The sequence below is a fragment of the Anticarsia gemmatalis genome, chromosome 1, assembly GCF_050436995.1.
Source record: "Anticarsia gemmatalis isolate Benzon Research Colony breed Stoneville strain chromosome 1, ilAntGemm2 primary, whole genome shotgun sequence".
NCBI lineage: Eukaryota > Metazoa > Arthropoda > Insecta > Lepidoptera > Erebidae > Anticarsia > Anticarsia gemmatalis.
Window position 1 is genome coordinate 12,092,724 of NC_134745.1, and position 21,943 is coordinate 12,114,666.

The 21,943-nt window shown below is 36.0% G+C and overlaps 1 protein-coding gene across 13 annotated transcripts in view; it reads right to left on the minus strand.

Annotated features, from left to right (window-relative positions):
• The window catches only part of Khc-73 (Kinesin heavy chain 73), a 136,408-nt gene that overhangs the window by 80,438 nt on the left and 34,027 nt on the right, over positions 1-21,943 (minus strand). The gene's annotated exons all lie outside the window — the stretch shown is intronic.

Consider the following 21,943-nt stretch of genomic DNA (forward strand, 5'->3'; position numbering starts at 1 on the left):
TTAACCTAATTATGTTTTTGATAGATAGCGGCTGTCAGACAGTGTATTATAAAAATATAAGAAATCCTTACTTAAAACTAGGGAATCCATACTGAAGAATTTTCAAAAACCTTTTCTATTTAGCGATATACTGGTCCTTTAATGTTATCGACAGATATTTTCCGCTATAAACAGCCTAAAACCAAATTAAATCAATTAAGTAATCAAGCCATTTTTAGCAAAAGATTTAATTTCGTGAATAATCAAAAGGCCTGGTTTGAAACTTTTCAATCTAGTTTGAAACCAGTCTATTGAAGTTATCCGCCGGTTATCAGCGCCTTGTCAATAACGTCGAACTAGTTCATAGAGCCTATTTAAGTTCAAAAGAGATTCATCAAACTCGACTAAAAGTTTGTATAGTGTAGTAACAATGATTATGTTGACCACTAACCATACGATAAGAGAGAATGATTATGTTAATGACTAAAACTCGAACAACTTGTAATGGGATAAGTTTTCAGTAAAAGATCCGCATACAAATGTTTATGAGTGATAAAAAAGTAAAAGTGTATATTCTCGGAGTCGAATCTTTAAGTAGCAAAGTTTGTGATCTTTTATTATGGTGACGTTGTATTACTATTTCTTAAGGTTTCGTGTAAAGTTCACTCCAATGAATATGCAAGGGGACTACTAATAGTGAAGGTTTGTACCCCAATTGTACTGTATACTAGAAAGTTTACCAAGAAAACTTTTAAGTTAAAAGCAAATTCGTAAAGTTATAAAACATAAATACACATATAGACACACTACAGGTAAGTGACATTTTATGGTCCAGTATATTTACGACTGGTCTCATATCATATTAGGAAGAGTGTAGGCGACACATCGCAAAGGCTAGCAGACTCATAGTTAGTCTTCCTCGGCGTCGTCCGTCCAAATGTGGACTTTATTTTCGTCAATCCACCACATGAAGCGTGACATCATGGCCTCGTCGCAAAATAAGGAAATTAGCTGTCAACGTGTCTTGTGACAGTTGGCAACAACGCGATCAAAGAATACGACAGAGGACGTTATCAAATCAGCAGCGGTGGGCGGCAAATACTAGTACAACGCGGAGCGGTCGCAAGGTAAACATGCCACGAGGGTCATGTTTACCCTTTATTAAGGGTTCGGGCGAGGCGATGACGTCACAGGGCGGCGCCCCGGTGGCTCGGAGCGCTTCAACTGAACTCGCGTTGAAACGTCGCCGACATGACGGTGACAAGCGAATATGCCGCGAATTTGCATTTGCCAAAAGCAATAACTATAAATTATACTTTCGAAACTCATTTGCGTTTAATTGGTAAACTTTTCCAGTTTATATTCCATAAAGAGTGCTATGTTAAACAGTGCTTCGTTAATATAATATTATTTGAAACAGGATGTTTCATGTCTTCAAATAAGGATACCGCAGAACAGAACCTGTTAGATAGGTGCCTACACACAAACAAACCAAAAACACCGGCGGCTAATTAGAGTTGCTCCAAGTAAACATTCCATATTTCGTAGTATGGAAAAAACGCTCGATGAGTCAACCGTACGCGATAAAATTATACACACAGTCTGACATCATTGATAACAGTGTATCACGACACGTAAACATTCTGCGCGTGTAAAACAATTTGCCCGCGTCGAGCTCATTGGATAATAACTTTGTTGCTAAACAAAATTGTTTACGTCTGTCATATTGGTGTAACAACATCACAGATGATACGTTTATTGAAGTATAAAAAACAGTTTAAGATAAAGAGATAAACAATTAGGTTAGTTCGTTCTTGTGATTTTTTATCAATCGTCATGCGCAATTAATTTGTACAATGATAGCTAATTGAACGTTTAGTAATTTCGCAGATGTCGTAAACAGCGTCACACCATTTTAAGAGACCTTTGGCCCTTCGGCCCATGGGGTAACCGAAACAGTTTAGGCAACTAATTGCCTAATGCTTTTGAAGGTGCTGTACCGTTACTTAAAGCTCTTAGATCAGGTCGACAGGTCTAATAGATTTGCCTACCAACCCAAATGTAATCTAAACGTTCGACGAATTCAATTCGTTGCTTAATCCGACTGAGCGGCATCTAGGTACTAGTTGACGCAGTATAATTAGCGCTTACACTGCGCCGTCTTCGTTAAGATAAAGGCAGCAGTAGACGTGAAGTGAACCAGCTCATTAAATCAAGATATTACGTAAAGTACACCTAAGACCCCCCACATTTTGTAAGTAACCTTTGGTCTGACAAGCTATTTCACTTCAAGGCTTCAGTAAAAACAGGATTAGAATAATGTAAGAAGCTTTTCATACAAAGGTAACCTCAAAGTGAGTACGTCACTAGTTTAGTCATAAGCCGGTCTCTTTGTCCTTATTTAGTGGTACACAATACACATGACCTCTTAATCTTTAAAGTAGTTGTTAGCGTGGTTTTAATTAAAATGTCCTAGATATTATGTAATGGGTGCCTCTCACTTTGTGTGGGAACTCCAAATGAACCTTTTAAAATTTAAAAGTGCAACTAGTTCTTAAACAGCTATTAATTAAACAGTTTAAGGAAGGAGTAACAACGTTGTTTGTTTACTTAATTAATATAGAGCTCAAAACAATGTCTAATCAAACATGTAATTGGTATAATATTATAAACTGCAAATACAGAAAACTCATTCAATCATAACTATACTAGTGGTAAAGCAATAAAATGCAAGAAACAGCGTCTGAACAATTCAGAAAACGAGCATATTATTTAACGACGCATAAATTAAAATACTAATAGACGGACAATAAGAGTCGACATTGAAAATTTCAGCATCATTGAAACGTCCTTTGAACAAGGACAGACGTTTCAAATAAGGAAAGGGGAAGGGGAGTGCTCAATCAAACACGCTTTATTGCACAAATATTGGTTATTGTGGGAATTTGGAGTACTGTTATTAATTGTGTAAATTAAAATTGATTAAACGTTTGGTGTTTAGTGAAACATACGTTAAATTGTGGTACGTGGTGTGTACTTGACAATGAAATGTATTTATTGCGTCAAATGTAGTCGAAAACAAGTACCTATAGTACATTATTTCAAGGGATATGCATATTAGGTTATAATGTAATTTCGCTAGTTATGTTAGAAGAAAATCGTGTCTATCGCAGTATAGAGCAACAATTTGCAGTATTAAACCAACAGTAGAGGGTTTGAATCATCAACAATCAGGCTACAACTGATTTCAAATTAAAATGAGAGCATCAAAATTATTGAGATTCGTCCTGCATATTCACCGAAGCCTATGAATATGTACAAGTTCACAAAACAATAGCAACCAACATAGCACGCTTCCTGAAGCACGAAGGGTCTCCGGACGCCTTTTCAAGGTTTGATCGCTTAATGTAATTAAGTCACGATAACCACACCCTATTTTAAAATGGTTTGTTGTTTAAATAATTAACTGCACTACTTAATTCTCGTAGGAATTAGCCGATTTTTAAAAAGAGAATGAATACTACTTTCGTGTTATCACAAGCAGAACCTAGTCGCTTGTGGAGTAGATATTAACAAAAGAAAAAGAACTGATACTGCGAAACATCACTTAACAATGCAACTTTCTTGGAGAAAATAACACTCATCACATTTTACGGTCCTGTTAGCTTTGTTTATAGAATAAGGAAACAAAACAAACTCGAATAGAAAATAATGAGTCAAATCACGAACAGTAATTACGTCTCACCGACATCACAAAGATGACAGTACTTCTCAATTTAGCGCAATCAAGGCATCTCTAATATTCGTATCGGAACGATTTATCAGCCAAGGGGAGGGCGGCGATTGTCACGATACACCACTCAAATTAAAGGGATAAATAGCTCACGATGGAGAATTTGCATTCATTTTCTACTTGGTCGCTCACGCACCCGGTGTTTGGGTAATGACATGAAAATTTTAAGACGGGTATGAAAAACATGGGGGAGTTTTGCAAGTGACTGAGTATTTCTTTTGTAAGCACATGGGACCCCTTAAAGCCGGCGTAGAGCATAGATACTGGGGACAAACTACCTTTTGTAAAAAAATGTGCTGTAGTTGGTTCATAACTTTGCTGTGATAGTTTGCGTTTAAGTTTCTAGTCGTGTTCGTATACTCGATTAAACACTTGTTTGACACGTACGAGCAATTTACAACTTCACATGTCGAATAATGACACTAATCATACCTATTTTGATACCGAAATTATAGTTTGCAATATGGCACTTAAGGAACGATACGATATCTTGTAACTGGTCTGAAGAAAAACCAAAAAGAGCTTTACTAAATAAAATTAAACAAATCTCAAGACATCAAAGGCATTGAAATTAAAAATAAAACCTCCTGAACACAATGGATGGCCGTCTTATGATTTACAACCCATCCTTATCAGTTTTATAAGCTGCGTTGATTACCCTTATCCCTAAAGCGTACCCTAACAATAAAGACGAAGTAACTCTTAACAGAAAATGTAATATTCTTCCACTTCTGTTTATTCAAAGGATTCAAACTCAAGATATTACTTTCTTAAGTTATTTTAAAATTCGTAACAGTAATATAAGTTTAGATTATACTGTATACACACTTTACCGTTTCCTTCAAGTTTGGCAAATACAATTTTTAAAGTGGGTCTTACAGTGTTCGAGAGATTTGTGCGCAAACTTCGACAAGACTACCACTTGTACAGCCCGACTTTAAGCTAATCGAATAGCGGTTAAAAGTTTGTTCTTACTCGAATTAATTAAACAATAACTAAGTTATTGGATTAAAAGGGCGTAATCTACAAACATTTAGTTGTTGAAATTAATTAAAAACTTGTAGTTTAATATGAATAAATAGCAGTCTGATTTAGAAATGAAATAACTAGAACACTGCGAAATATCGGGATTGGAAAATGGTAAGAGGGTTTTACGTAGTTTCGGATCGCCCTAATGTGAAAGTCGGAGTACCATTTCAAAGCGTGGAAAACGCGTCATCTTTATGGAACTTACAAGGAAACGTATTTGTTATGTCATGTATAAATAATATGTGTGCTCTCATGTGACGTTATACTTCGTACCGAGACACTAACCTAACCTTGCAGCTTCCAGCAGAAAATCTACTTAGATGCATACCTTAAGCTCGTAATGCGCCATAAAATGTGCCATAACGTACGAAAACACGACGGGAACTTACACCAAAACGTCCCATATAGTCGAAACGTCTAGGTAATGACCAAGGTTGCATAAGGCGACGGGAGAGCACAGTATAAAACCGACAGGAGACAGTTACTGCAGTGAAAAATAACCGCTTATGTCAACGTAACAAGGTATATATTTGAATAAGATTATTTATTCGAGCATTTTATGGTAGCGGTTTAAAATTGTGGTGAATGTGAACGTTTTTGGTGGAAGAACGGGGAAAATATAAACTTTTCTCTCGGTTTAAAGAGAGCCGTGTAAAAAGCAAAATTTAAAATGGAGCCACAATTGCTTTGTAGGTTACACCATTAGATCATATTTTCTACACGAAAATATCAACGTACTTAAACAAATATATTATAAAGAAAAGGTATAACTTTCATTAGTTTGTGTCTAATATATTTGATTGCGATCTTTTATAAACTTTACTCTTGTCAGGTGTTTAGCATTCAAAATGAGTGGAAGCGTAATCGTCTATTTTTAGAACAATTTTATGCTGCTATCATATTGCATGATTCATTTCTATTTTTATAATCGAAGTAAGAAACAATATTGTCTTTTAAAACTTTAACACGAAACAATTTAAGATCCCAACTTCTGGAATACAACCCGAAAACAATAGCAACGAAAAACGAAACTGTCCGGTTTTATAAAACGAAACTATCGCAGTGTTACGGTCCGCTGAATTTCCACTGAAACATTTCGGGGTTTTTTAGCAAATGTAAGAGAAAACGCTTATGAAAATAGGATAACATTCCGCGTTTCAATTAACCTCCAACTACCTACGTACCTCGGAGTTCCTGTGTTTTTATTAACGAATATTTCGTTTTGAAATTGCTTCATTTTATACAGAATATTGAAAAACAAGTCTGAAATTTTCAGGGAAACATTTTTAGTAACAACTATAACGGGTTTTTTGTTTCCGCTTCGGTGAATTGTTTTAATTTAATTGTGCATGCAGTAATCAGTGTAAAAGCGTTGATAAAAATTGTTTTGACGAATTTTAAAAGAAATAAAAAAGATATCAGAAAAATATATTCTGAAGTAGTCTTGTTAAATGCATAGAATAAACTAAATATGTCGCCTGAATATCTGCAGTTAAAAAAGGACCACGAAGATAAAAGTAAATTGAATTGCAAGTATTTTGCAAAGTAGTTAACGTAGCAACATAGTTCGCCCTTCACACACCCTCAACTCCATAAAAGCATGGCCAGTAATACTGCCATTAGAGTAAATTACGTGAATATTCATATTCCTTATCAGTCGCGTCGGATACGCATTGTCCCGACACACGGAAACGATAACGGTCACGTGCTGAATTAAAAATGGCAATTGTGAACTAAATGTGCAGCTGCTGGTGTTGATAGACCGGTTTTGAGCATAAGTCACTGCGACTGTTAATATTTATTCATTGTAATTTGATATTGTTTAAAAACATTGAAGACAATATCAAAATAGGAGAACAAAATATTATATTTCAAAAGAATAGGATTGATCGAAGCATAGAAAGATAAAGTATAAGAACATAATGAAAATCGATGGAATAGTGTATCTCAAGTACGACCTTATTCCATCGAAAATAATAAAGTAATTGGGTCATTCAAAAACAGTTATTTTTACAATTTAATTTAGAGTACATACACTTATATGCATCATACTCATCGCGTCCAAAGTAATTAGCACTAGTGCATAATAACAGTTCTACTTTATTATTATAATATGACATTTACCGTAGTAAAACTACTTAAATAAATTAATGCTATTAGAATATTGTTCCGTTAACAGGTGTGTTAAGTCGTCAGGGAGTCTGCTGTACAACTGACAGTTCTCATTGATTTTCTTTACACCATATTCAAGGATATGACATACTGCGGCCTTTAAATTAAAATAATAATACAGCAGGCAGGCAGCATTTTTTTATTTTTCTCTTTTTAGAATTCATCAATCTATAACAAAGAATACTAGTCTATTTGTTGCCCATCTGTACTTAAAACGAGTTTAACCTTTGTTTGGTAAATAAAGGTAGGTATCCAAAGCGAATCCATAAAAATATAACCAGTATTCTGACGTCAGAAAACTTCAGTCTATTGATATTGATAGATACTTTCACGTGGAGTTCCAACTCAAAGAGAACAACTCCATAAGAAGAGTCTTCTAAACGACGATGTCTAGTAAAGTAAACGCTTCAAAAACTTTCTCTAGAGGAGCAAGTTCCCACAAAAAGCAATGTTCCGCGAAAGACAATGTCCCGTAAAATTCGCCGTCGTCGTCCTAAAACAGACGAAATCTCGAAAAATGTCGTTACGAAAGAAGGGGACAGCCTTAATGTGGCATGCAATGTATTTGAAATAAATACGTCTGGAGCTGTTTTGTAGTATCCACCTTCACAAATGAGGAATCGATACCAAGGGTCTGGAATTGAACATTGTAGGTACAGATGCTCTCATAACAGTCAAATATTTCTTCAATATCGAAGGTAATCATATTATCATTATGGTACTAAAAATACTATCTTCTTAGCATGCAGAGACTGTTTCATCGAATGTCATTTTAATATGTATGCGTGCAAAATGAATTCGGGACAAGCAACAGATGACATTATAATAACTTACGAGCGTCCCTGAGGGGATTCTTTTATCCAAAGTTGACACCTCGCCCCTCGTTCGATACGATGAGTGAATACTAATTCTAGTCGCGTTGAAGGTATAAATTATGCCTAAAAGTATGTTACCTATATTTTTGTCATTTGGAAAACTTCTACGATTTCTAACAGAAATTAGGGTGTCTTCGTCCCGAAAAGATCCCAGTTTGAAGGGAACGACTTAAATGTGAAGTTTTTTATATAAAGTCAGACACTAATGATTGAGAATGGATCTATTCATTCAGTATTGTTCAGAACAGGTTGATTAGATTAGCACAGACTCGCGAACTTGTATACAGTTACCCAACAACATCGGCTGTTCTTTCAACATTTGACCTTTTGTTTCTACTGGTGTTTACCTGAAAAGAAATAAAAGGAATGGTTAATTTCACAATATTTAAGATACAAACATTCAAAACCTGGACAAAAATAAAAATCTATTTTTTACCTACTAATAAACACGGAATTAAAAATAAATAAATCTACCTAAATGAAGTCTATTCTCACCTCTTTTCTTTTCATCAATGGCTACTTAATCCAAGTCTAGACCATAGACTTAACTTTAAATCCGTTTCAATTGTAATTCGCTCCGTACCGTCCGATTCGTTTCATTGAATAAAGAAAGAGGAGCTTACACAAAACATTGCGGATGATAATGCCGACTTGAAAATAGGAAGCCGCGTATTGCCAACAATGGATGTAAATAATTTTAACTTAAACCTATTGTAGTCCGCACAATATGTTACGAAAAGCACTCAAATTGTGTTGAGATTGAAGTTGATTCAGTATTGAACTAGGATGATAGTTCTACACTATATGGCAACTAAATAGGCGATAAAACAATTTAGACCGCTTAGCAAAGCTTTTTGAAAACGTTTACAGACAATAATGTACCTACTTGGTTCTTAAAGAAATACAAACATCTTTCAAGTATGATAAGTTGAAGGGTTTTCGCAGTAGTGAAACGCCCCCCACAGTTTTTTTACAGATTTATGGTACAGTAATAGAACGCATACAAAAATCTTAATGCATACTCAAATAAAAATGGTTTATTCAGATCGTTAAACATCGTGAAGTAGACCAGACTAGAATTTCCTATTTGAACTCGTGCTGTTCGCATATCGACAAACACTTGTCTGGCGCAAATGCTCGCTCGCATCATTAACGAATCGAAACGGTCGCCTTAGAGACGGTACGTAAACACTAGTGACGTGCCTAGTGAGTTCACTCGTATCGATTCGAGCGCACCGACCTCCGCGGAGATGTCACCGTGTTGATACTGTTCCAGTGGCTTTCAACGATTTATAACGTTATCTTATCGGAGTATAAGTTATCGTTAAGCGGATATTTTTGGTCTGACACTTCTTTTAGTTTTATACGTAAAGAAAAGTGTATCACAAAGAATTTTCGACTCTTTCGTTTTTATTTAGTCAATCGTATCAAAGTGTTTTTCAACGTACAATAAAACCTTTATGGATTTTCTATAGAATCTAATAAAAGCTAGATTTTCGACGTCAAAAAATCAAAGACATTTCTGAGGCTTGGGATCAAAGGTTATTCAAATATTCAAGGCCAAAGCTTTGTGAGAGATTTACGTAAACGCACATATATGTAAATGCAATAAGTTTTATAGCATATTATAGGGTTTTCGGGATTGTATATTGAAGAGGAATTACTTCAGAAAATATATCACGTCTTTTGTCTGAATTTTATTTCGAAATATAATAAAACTGTCTGAAGAGACCCAAAAATAAAAATCTAATAAGTATGCTAAATTGCCTAAATTGGAGCGAAGGCCGCAGGTCTACGGCATGAATGAATGATTCTATTGAAAGGCCACGACGAGGTCACCTGGTATGCGTGGAGTACTACTATACAGGCATTCAATTCCTTAGTGTGCGTTCAATAAAGATGGTCTGTAATTTTGATTAATAATATCAGTGACTGGAGCACCTATTGTGCCAAAATATGGACGCGAATACAAAGTCATGGAGAAGACAAATATTTTGGGCAAAAATAAAACGTTGCGTGACATTTCCCCATGGAGAGCGTGGTTACGTGCCTAATAATCAGGACAGCGGACCCTAAACTAATTCTCAATTTAATCCTCCTGAGAACCGATCAGATGTGACGGCAACACTAAAATTAACGATACTGATCGACAACCATTTGTTTTGAAAGTCTAATTTATTGAGGTTGTATCGTGGTTGAGTTCAATTTTAGTTTGAATTGCTCCAACTCTAAAGCATTTAGGTGATAATCAAATTCCTGGTTTAAGAAATATGTGGTTACTATCGATTTTTCACGAGGCGGCTGCCGGTGGCCGTAATTTTATTTACCGCTGAATAAAATGAAAATGAAGTTTATTCACAGAATTATTTCAACATGCTTCTGTCTACTATAGTAATACTTTAATGAATATACCAACAACAACAGAATAATTTGTATTTCCACGTAAATGGAACCAGTAAGAGGTGGTATATATAAACCCACTCATATGAGTATTTTTGTTGAATGAACACTAAATAACAACGATTTAATCAAACAATCCGTCACGTTTACCAAAAAGTAAGCCTATCATTATTATCACATCGTAATTGTGATAATGATATAGTAGAAGGGGATTTTCCCTAAAATTTCCTTTACGTAAATGACTAGTGGGACTAAAAGTATAATTTCATAAGCTCCCCCTGAAGGAGACGGAGGGCGCGGCTACAAAACGCTGACTAAGTCACGACACTCACTTTGTGGTATTGCATTAAAAGCAAATCGTAATTTATGTAGTCTGTGTTGGTTTGACTCCCATATTTTGTACATTTTTTACCTGCAATACCTAAATGTTTGAGTGAAACATTTGTTACTGTTTTCGGGTATAAATCAAGTCTACTTGTTCACGCTCGGGATTTTGCTTGTGAAAGTTTTTGCGCGTCTGCAGGTTACGCATACCCAATTTAGTGGAGGACTACATCAGTCAGAAAGAAAAAAGTTTCATTCATAACAAATAAGAGCAGGTATATGTATAATACACAATAAAATATTACTTTACATTGCATTCAAACAGTCATCCTAGCTAAAGTGTTTCTGTAAACGATATGAACATATTTTAGAAATATCACTTACGCTTGAGTAATTTATGATCTAATACAATAATGACTGTAATGAATTATAAAGTCTGATAAAAAGAACAACTGAATTTATTGTTGTTTTTTCAGCTACGATAACTTCGTGTGAATATTGAAGCCAACTGGCTGGAAACTAAGAACTTATATTTGTTACTGGACATGCATCAAACGATAGAGGCAGGAAGCGGGCGAGATGCCAACACCAGTTACTTCTTGCAGAAATCAATTTGGGAGCAATAACTTCAAGTCTGTGCTTGTTGGTCTATTTGTCGCAAGCGCGCTTTGAACATAAAGTGTTTTACTGATTGGGCAGCGTTATGGAGTAAATTCTTGGTAGGATTAGAATAACAACAGCCTAAAGCTTGTAAACGTGTCAAGTAAATAACAATGAGTTAGCTTTGTTTACAGGCAAAACGTGGGTGGTCCTTTCAACTGTGTCTGCTGTTGATACTGATGCATGTCTTCAAAGTTTAATCTTTACAGAAATCAAATTGCAGCGAAGTTAACAGTCTGGCTTAACAACTTTAAATAACCAGTACTAATGCCTCCAAGTATTTAGTTACTTCAAATATGGACATCATTAACAGCAAGTAACTTCCTTTGCCAGTAGAATGTGCGACAGCTTGTTATTAGAAAAACGTCAACAAACTGGAGCCGAGGCCCGGAACTGACTACTTAGCGTCTTCTTCTATACTTTTTTACCGTTAAAACTGAGTATTATTGACTATGGCCACTAGGAAATGACGTTCAGCTAATTCTAGGTTATAACCTAGACCTTGTATGAGGACCTCGAGGTGAAAAGTAGCGTGCAAAATGAATAATTATTTGTTACCTTTCTACTCGAAATAGTAATTTCGTACCATGGTTCTTAGCCGACAAAAAATTCAAGGCGTCTGTACTTTTTATAATCGGATACAATAAAGACATTATCAGAAACGTACAATGATACTAAACGAAAAGGGGGAAGTCCTGGTTTTCAGAGAACTCTTCAAATAGTAAGGAGTGAATGTGTTCATGGTACAGTAGGCCAGTATGGTATAATTTTCGTTAAGAAAAGCGAAAATTATTTGTGTTTCTTCAAGAACAACAAACAATACCGAAATAATCATAATGCAAAAAACATAACTATAGCAGTTCACCGATATAATAGATAGTAAATAAGCCGGCCGATATGACAGGACTATGTTTGTTGGGTGTGGGCCTGGCCTAATGAAAGCCAAACACGCAAGCCCCCGCCCCGGCTACACGCAGCCAAATATTGTTAATTACAATAACATAGCGTTACTACAGAGACGTAACTTGCCAACTTATGTTTGTTTGCCGAGGAACTAACATAACTCTTCTATTAGTGGACATCGTATTGCACTTTGGTTATTGATGCTTCTGTTTGTTTCTCTTGCATTCGTTGACGTCATATTTTATCAGTGAGGAATAATTTTATTTGTTGTATTATGACCCATACGGATTCGAGTTCGGAAATTTATGGATAACGGCTTTAGCAAACATGGAAAAAAGATTCAACAGAACATGATTTAAAATAACACCTAAATAAATCTACACAAATATGTCACCAGTTGTCAATGCACGTTAAAATGTACGAAACGTTGGCTGGAATCCAGCAAGTGTATTGATAAAAGTGAAGGACTGTTTACACTGATAAGATATCGTAGAACGTGGCACAACGCTCTCCAGGCACAGTCTAGACAATTACATTATCCAAATTAAATTCACTCTACACAAAACGTAGATCTACTGAAATTTTTAGGGAGCTCATTTATTTAATCCCCACCTCACCTACCCAAATATATTAGCGTCCCAACAGTTGCCTAAGCTTCAGAGTTATCATGAATATAAAATTTCGAAATCTACCTGTGAAGAATAGGCCTTATCTCCGTACGAGAAATATGAGCATAATTTTCATGGTCGTTACCGACAAATCCTGCAAGATACATCTTTCATTTTATTCCTCCTTTATTTACATAAAACAACAACAACGTGCCATGTTTTCAACATTGTACAAAGAATATAAAAATGTTTTTGGACAAAGTTCCATTCCAGCCCAATACACATGTGTGTCAGTACAATGAATCGAGAGCGCTTTACCGCAGACCGGAAAAATCTACTAAAAAATGTCATCGCGTCCCACCCTAGTAATGGTAGTTAGGCCTTTTTATATTTCTCATTGTGGACGAGAGAGACAGCCAGACGCGATGTGTAGGCGGCGTTAAATAAATAAGTAGCATTCTGTACAGGAACGACCTTCGCCATCTGTGGCCGCTCTAAAAATAAGCCCCCGCCGTCCTCCACCGTGTATACCTCAGACGTCCCTCGAATATCTGAATAATTAAAGGGATCCCGTTATGATTCATGCAATTACTTTTTATAGCGTCGAATAAAATAAGACTAAGTAATTATAATAAGGTGATTAAATGCGTGGGAAAATAATGAATGGTACGAAAATACGTTTCCTTAATGTGAGTAAAAAGGTAAATCTGTACGGTACTTACTGTAATAAGCTCTTACTTTTTCTAGTTGAAATCATGTGCTGCGCGATTTCACGTTTCATGAGTAGGAATTTTATATCTCGGGTACTTTTATTTTGTTGAGATATTTCTTAACTAATTCATGAAACGTAGTATAAAGAAAACGTTTAAATGCTATAAGGTACGTTTGCAAAATGATCTAGTTGAAATATGATTGGGCGAAACAATGAAAGGGAAACCGTTTCCAATTCCAATTCATACCGCCTGTTCGGTTAAGAAGCCTTTGCGGGAATGTGCGGGAATGAAACGCAGAAAATGTGCAAGCAAATAGCAGTAGCCATTCACAAGCCAGCTGAGCGCTCCCGAGGGACCCCGCGCCAGTCAACGTTACTCTCTTAGCGCTTGGAAATTTCATTTGGCAACCGTACGTGATGCCGCGTCGAAATGCGCCCTTTTCCAGAGGGTCTGCGATTTAGATAGAAACTCTTTGAAACTTATTCAGACGAACGCTCGCTACAATACCCAAGCTCGTTGGTACGGAATTGAAATTAGGACCGTTACCATCACGCTACACTGGGCAAATAGAAAAGTTCCAGTACAGGGTTCAATCTCACAAACATCATCTACTCGACACACGACCGTGCGTCCGTGACCTCGGCCTTGCGGGAATTAGGTATTATTCGAATAACTCAATCTCGAAGCCCTTTACGGAATAGGGATTGTTCTCGTTTGTGACACGACCTTGTAGCGCGTGAAACAATAGGCGGGCTGTTGCTGGGCAGGTTGGGACCATGTCAAGGGAGATGGTACACCGGTTGTAACCTTGAGTGAAGGTAAATCTCAGTTGCAGATGTCAGCGCTCGACTGTGGTCCCGCGAGAACAATAACTTGGACGTCTTTGTTGCGGCACGTACCGTGTAAATTGGCGAGCACGTGCGTCACTCAATAGCTAGCACTACATGAAGCTCGTGTTTACTCACAACGAGGTCGACGACAACAAAAACAGATTACATTATGCTAACGTTCTAAGCATCCCACAATAATATCTCGTGAAAGTGTGCTCTACTCAGCTACTTTACTTCCATAAATGCAATAGTATTGTTATATTATTATTTAAGTACAATACGTGCCCGGTGCGCAATTTGGTACTGGTGAAGAATAAATAAAGGAAATACATGGAGTACATAACCATAAAAGTTCAAGTTCCTTTGGATAAATGGTCTATTTGGTAAAAGATAACAAGGTACCAATTCGTGGTGCGGAGATATTGTGAAAGCTTGACAAAAGTGCTTAAAATGTAGACTTGATAAGGCGTAACAATATCTATAATAACAAACGTAGGGTGTCGCGCTAGAAACGTGGGCGATACTATCTAAGTAGGGGATCGTTGAGTCAACGACTCAACCACATTCGCGTAGGCAAACTTGTTGTGTGTATTCTATAAAGGTGCTGTAATGTACAAATACTGCAGAAAACGTTCTTATAAGGTATGGTAATGAAATGGTTGCAATGTTCAACCGTTGGTAGTAACTACAGGGAAAGCAAATTACAATTTATAAGGCAATGAACAATCATTACGTTAATCGTTGAGTAACAAATAAGGATTAAGAGCGATAAACAAGGTAACATTTAACAGGTCAATGTAAATGCTACACTTATATTCTTATTTTAGGTTAGTACAACTAAAAACAATTCCCGAAATGTCCCATTGGTATGTAGGACAAATACCGAGAAACGTAAATGTAACACTAGCCAGCAATATTTACTGTCACATAAAAAGCAAACTTGAACAGTATTCTTATCACGTGCGGTCGTGCAAATCCAATATAAAGGGAATTAGCGTCCAGCTCGGTCAACATCGTTAAAGATGTCAAGTGTGATATGAAACGAGATTTGCGGAGGCGGTATCAAGCCTTTGAAATGATTCGCGTGTCTTACGTGGGCGAAGTGACAACGGAAATCGACTTAAACCTGCTGGCATCTGTGACCAATTCCATTTTGAAGCTGTGTCGTGTGAATTCGTGCTTACTTATATTGGTTCACGGCGCATTCACTGTCATTACCGATTGCAGCTGAATTCTATTCTAAGTTTAATATTAGAAATGGAATTCACTTTATACCGCCTAAAACCCAAACATTTTCAAGAAAAACTTTCGAACAGTATTTCTCCTTTAGTTTCCAGATTTCAATCCTTTTCAGTTTCCTGCGATTCACGTGAAGCAAAACTTGTTAGCATTTCTTTAAATTTTTAATTAAAGGTCATGCACGTGTTAACGTGACTTACAAAACACGCTCTAATAAATTGAACTCCTTACAGAGTTAATTTGAAGTTTGATTGCAATTTATTTTCTTTATCCCGCTTAAGAGTTCCAGGTGTCGAGGGCGATCACGTGCGTCAGGTTTCACCATTACGGCTGGTGCACACTTGCGCAAGTTTCACGCGGACTCCCACGTGGCCGGAGACAGGCTGGCTGAGGCCCGTGATTCATGTACCTCCGCCTTTATTCCTCGAGTGAATTACTGTTGGCGTTCACACTTTAACTTAAATAGATGGAACTTAGTCGGAATTTTGCTACTTTCCTTTTTAAGATTAATGCTCGTTTTCCGACATGTAAAACTGTTTTGCGTTACCAAGTGAATTAAATAAAAGTATTCCTTTATAGCAGAAAACCAGAAACAATTGTTGCAAAAGCCATTACGTTACGTGCTCTGGGAGTTATTTGATTTATATTGGAATTCATTTTGCAGTTGTTATACGTTGTTGGGTAACTATTATGTTTGTATTCACACAGTACAGGGTAAACAACATTTTCGACTTGCGTTCACAGATCAAAATACTTTAGCATCATATGTTGCTTAGTCCTACTGCCCATTATCGAACTACAAAGGCGTCTTATTCATATTTAGCTCAAAGAAGCTATACATAAAGCTACTAAACAACGCTGCTTTGATATGCATAACCACAAACATTGTGCACCGCAGTCCCAAATCACAGAGCAAAGCACCAACACGAGTTAACTTCTCGCTAAATAATAGTTTAGGAGCGGAGTTATAGGGCAGATTGTTACCAATTAGATCGAGTTGGATTTAAAATTAATTCATACAAGTTTCGTTATATAAATAATGGAAAACCATATTACACACGATTGTTTATTCAAAATATTTGAGAATGAACAATGTGAGTTCATCAATGAGAAAACCGATAGAGATGTCAGTAATTAAAGTCTAGTTACCAATGTCAAATTAAAGGGCCATGCGATTTACCTTTAAATGACAGACGTGCATAGTTTGGGCAGTCTATGAAGGACATAAAAATCACCGGTCTAGTTTTCTTTAATCAGTTAAATACAGCAGTTGAAATTGTGCTAACACAAGGTTATTCACCAGCTGCACGAAAAATGAAGAAAAAATGGCCTTGTATCAGTTATAACTGCATATTAAATAATTCAGCAGTATTCACGTACACAAACTGTGCAAAAAGCATTCCTCTCTTTGTGACAAGTATGCACCTGTGTGCACAGTATAAATGCTTGTTAAATATTTATAGGAGCCATTGATACGGCAGCGATGCGACGGCGTGACGGCACCTGATGATTGGACGCGCTAGCCTGGAAATAATCGCAACGTAACTGAACAGATAAAAAATTTGGTGATTGGACAATGTTTATTCATGAAACTTTATGGAATTTGAAACTAGACCGTTCATTGATTTCAGGAATGGCTTCAATAAAATGTAAATTTAAATAGCATTCGTTTGCTGGTTCACCAGAATTAGTAGTTTCGTTTAATTTCTGTATGGTAGGATTATTTCTACGACGAATAAATAACATGCTAACATAATAATTAAGTTCCTAATTATCTTCTCGCAAAGTAACATACATTTCCAACTCAATTTTACTTAACATTATAGTTAGTGTGTTCTGTAAGGCACTACGTAACAGTAGCTATAACATCATAATCAGCAAGCGACTAGGAAATCTTAGCGTGTAGCCGGCGATTTGTTAACATACATATTTGCAAGTTATATAGGCATACATCAGCTGCTAAAACTACAATTATGCTGTCAACAGCAAGATATTGTTAGGTACTGTTTGTTCTGTTGCAACAACTTGCAACCGACCGTTACGTCTCGTAGTTCTTAACACAAATATAAGAGAAAGGCTACAAAAATTAAACCATGAATCTTCAATAATGATAAAATGCTGAGACGAAGTTTTATGCGTATCCGTTATTTTGTTGGTTAGCTTTAGAAGCCGGTATAACAGTAAACTTTAGTAGTTTACTGCCAGTTTTATTACGTAACTATTTGCAGTTAAGGCGCTAGTAGTCCGTAGCTCCGTTTTGTTGTCTGTTTATACTGTTTAATGAACCTGCGTATTATGACTTCTTGTAAATAACCACTTGATAAACACCATTATAGACTAATGAAAATATTTTACGGTCACTTTTTCATTGATAAATAATCAACTTTAAGTAAAATCCAAGTAAGGGTTATATGTTTTTTGAATGACTTAAATAGCACACTGAGACGAGCTTCAAGATAATATATTACTGCTGTAAAAGAAGAAAAACGGGATATCCTCGTATTAAATTGAAGGCTTAATAAAGCGAAAAGAAAACGGCGAGGAAGGAAGCTGAAAGAAAATTTTACAAAGGCTCGCTTCTTATACGAGAAAAAAAATTCAAAATCTGTGCTGATACATACGCGGGACCATTTTGATGTCAGGGATCAACTGCCGGGCGCGGAATGAAAATCCACGGTAGCATATTGAAAACGTCAATCACAACTGTCTACGGCCGCGCTCGAATTGTACCGCCCTGAAGTCCCGATGTTCATATTATTTCTACTATTCCCTGTATGGATACAGTATTGCGCAATCAATGTCGCAACTTGCCAAACGTTTGACTTTTATTCGCTTTAAATGAAAATCGCAGACGTTTCAATTTAATTTTGCTGATACAAATCGTTTGAAACAATTGCTTTGCTATACGGAACAAAGGCAGACACATGTAGTCTATTTAGGTATTGTTGCACGTCAACTAAATTGAAATATTTAGACAACATTTCATTTATTCATTTTGTTTAGGTTCAAAGTTCATAGTCTATTCTGAATCAAACTATGGTATCGCAGCTATATTTATATTGACCTATACTATTAATATAATTTCGCCACATCTCAGGAGAAATCTAAAGTTCTACGCTTCGCTGATAGTGGTTTACTGATCGCATTATAGCATCACTGAACTGCGTTCACCGAAGTAACTTGTGGACCTAACTGATTTAACTTCCAAGCTATTATACACATAGAACAGTATATAAACCCAATCAATACCGAACTCGCAATCAAAGGAGCTGCTTCAAAAGTTTTCACCACAAAATATATGACATTTAACTTGCAAAACTTTTTTACGAGACAACCAATGAATTTGATTCAGAATACCAATTGCCCTTGACTTTGCGTTATTTTTCGTTTTATTGATCTACTGTTGTTTTTCTTCGTAGAATTTATTAGTCTACAGTAAATAAACATGTTATACAAAACAAACACTTTCTAATATCTATTAGATAACGTTAAAACATGCAAAGTGGCACTCGGCGTTGTCAGCGGCTCCCTGCATGTGACGTGGCTTGACTTTAAAGCACATTAATACACATGTTCATGTACAGCGTGAATCAACTGACATGAATATACAAATAAGTAGGTAATACCTACTCTAGAGGTCGTCGGCTACGTGTCTAATTTTGCCGTGTTATCAAAATTGGTAATAGGTAATGGTGTCATTCTGGCTCGTTTTTGTATTACTTTTATGCTAATTTCAAATAACAATACGTGTCTGACGTAATATCTGTGTAAATGTGGCCTAAATATAATAAACTTTAAATTAAAATCGTTGGATAGAAAAAATGTCAGTCATCAAATGACTGTAATAAGACTATTAATTATTTATAACAATTATGTTTTAAATCATTACAGTTTGACGCATTTAATATACCAAGTAAGATAAATGACCCATTGTTTTACTTAGGTACCATGTCCAGGAAACAACTTATCAATATAGCCTATACATAACGTATCTGTTTTAAATTGATATGCATTATATCTTTGGAAATAAAACATTAATTAATTGTTACAATTGCTTCTATCATGAGCCATTTTTGAAAAAGAAAGATGATAAATTAGTGCTTTTGTGGTATTCAAACAATACAGTTTTAAGACAAAGATAAAAGCTTGTTAAAAATATCATTCGCAAAGACTGGCTGTGAACAATATCGCAGCAAATCCCCGTAAGCCTCACTCAACAATGAGATCGAACAATGAGGGCCTCCACAAAACGCTGCTGTATTGTAGTAAGCATTAGATTCGCTTAGTTGTTCGTCCTTAGTCCCTTTGTTATTCTTACAACAAATTTCGAAGGACAGGTTAAGTTAACCCTGCTATAAGGAAGTAGGGCCGCCAAATTACAAGTTCTGAAACAACCCAAATTGTGGTGGAACACGGTCGCAGCTCGGGAATAACCGTAACCCGTTCCGACAAGTTTTGTTTTATATACAAAAGTGTGTAGTATAAATTAGCTCAAGGATCGTACTGGACTTACTTTACGCTAGCAATGATTAAGCTACATAATGCGTACCTTCTTTGAACCTATTATAGTCCTCCTACTAAGAACACGTACGTTGACTTCCAAACCAATAAGTTGCATAATAAAATGGATGTACGTTTTTTTTTTTAACACAAGTAGAGTTGACTTCTCTTCATATTCCTATTTTAACTAGGTCCGATCTTACCTAAGCATCGCATTAATAAGTTCATAAACGATAACAATCTTACGGTAACATAAACAGTTTGCCGCGAACAATTCGCCTACGGAATTAGAGCCCTAAAAATGTAAATATTTATCATCCGGACCGCATTATCAGAGCAGAACCACCGCAGCCTTGGTCATAGAATGGTACGACTGTAATTATAATACTGATCTCTCTGACACGTAACATTACTCTACTTTGATGAGAGAATGCAAAAAGTTCATGTTGTTTATTTTGTGTTATGATGATGTAAACTATATGTAAATATACTATATTTTTTCATAATGTTCGTGTAAAATGGATGTCTGGATACACCGTCTACCCTTCTACAGTTAGCTCAATAAGTTTAATTGCTGTCACTTCATCTATAAGATAAGTCATCCTCATTAATAGGTTTTATTATTAGCTCATGAAACAACCCCTTATTATTTCTCAAATCAAATCTTTTTATCAAATCGCAATCCTTCAGAAGCTACAAATACTAAATACATTTGTAAACTTCCACCAACAAAAATAGAACGTAAATAGTATGACGTCATCAAAAACAAATTACCATACACGACACGACATTGTTCGCACTTACTCAGTCCAGTAGAGGTTAATAATAATAAGTATTATGAAAATAACTTAGCGCTAGTCGCTCTAACATGTCATAACTAAGATCATGTGCTAAAATCAAGGGCTACTACTGTTGCATAGGGTTTGGGTACGGGAGAAAATAGACTTGAAACGATTCAACTTACATACTTTTATTCTTTGTTAGTTTAGAACCGGGCCAATGGCCTTTGACATAGCTCAACGACTGGTAGTTAACGACGTAAGACGCTTAGCTAAAATATAGCACTATGACCACCCATCTGTGAAATCTTCACGCCAAAGATGGCATAAGTCCTTAGTCTTTTACAGACTGGTAAGTGCAGAAAATTTTGCAAAAGCATTTGCAAACAGTTATTCATTTTGCTGGATGAAGAACATAAAGGATATTTGAACTAATCTAGCCTTTTAACACTGTTATCCCTTATCTACTACCATATAAAACTCAAGTAAAGCGTCCATTGTAACAAACGCTTCCATTTTTCGACAAAACTAAAACGCCATAGAAGAATAAACCACTCGAGAAAGAGTGTCAGTTCACGGTTGAGACGTTTCGGCAAACATTTAAACAGTACTCACTGGTGTAAATAGAAGTGTAAATACATTCCATGTGACATGAAAATCAATGTCACTGTTCACGTACTCGTATGTAACCTTATTGTGGTCATGTGTGACTCATCGTTTCGTGTTACTAATTATTGCCTTTACGCTACACAATGTACACACACGCTACATAGGGTTACTGTTTCAACGCTTACAAATACCTAGTTACTAATATGATATAGGCTGTTTTTATCCCTTACATATATTACTTAGAAGGTAAAATGTAAAATCTAAAAAGAAAGAAAATATGTTGATGTAACTGGCCTATAGAAAAAATAAATATATACGGCCTATAGAATAGATTTCTCTGGTCTTTGCCTACCCTTACAAAAAGAAGTGATTTTTGAGATCTTTCAGACTACAATATATTACCATCTCTGCAAATGCCCTGCCTTATTTTTACAAGTAAATATGCCATAATATAAATCCACTTGGTTTAGTTAGTTTATAATTGCACTCCCGTTGCCCGCGAAATATCGTCAAGCGATAACATCATTTCA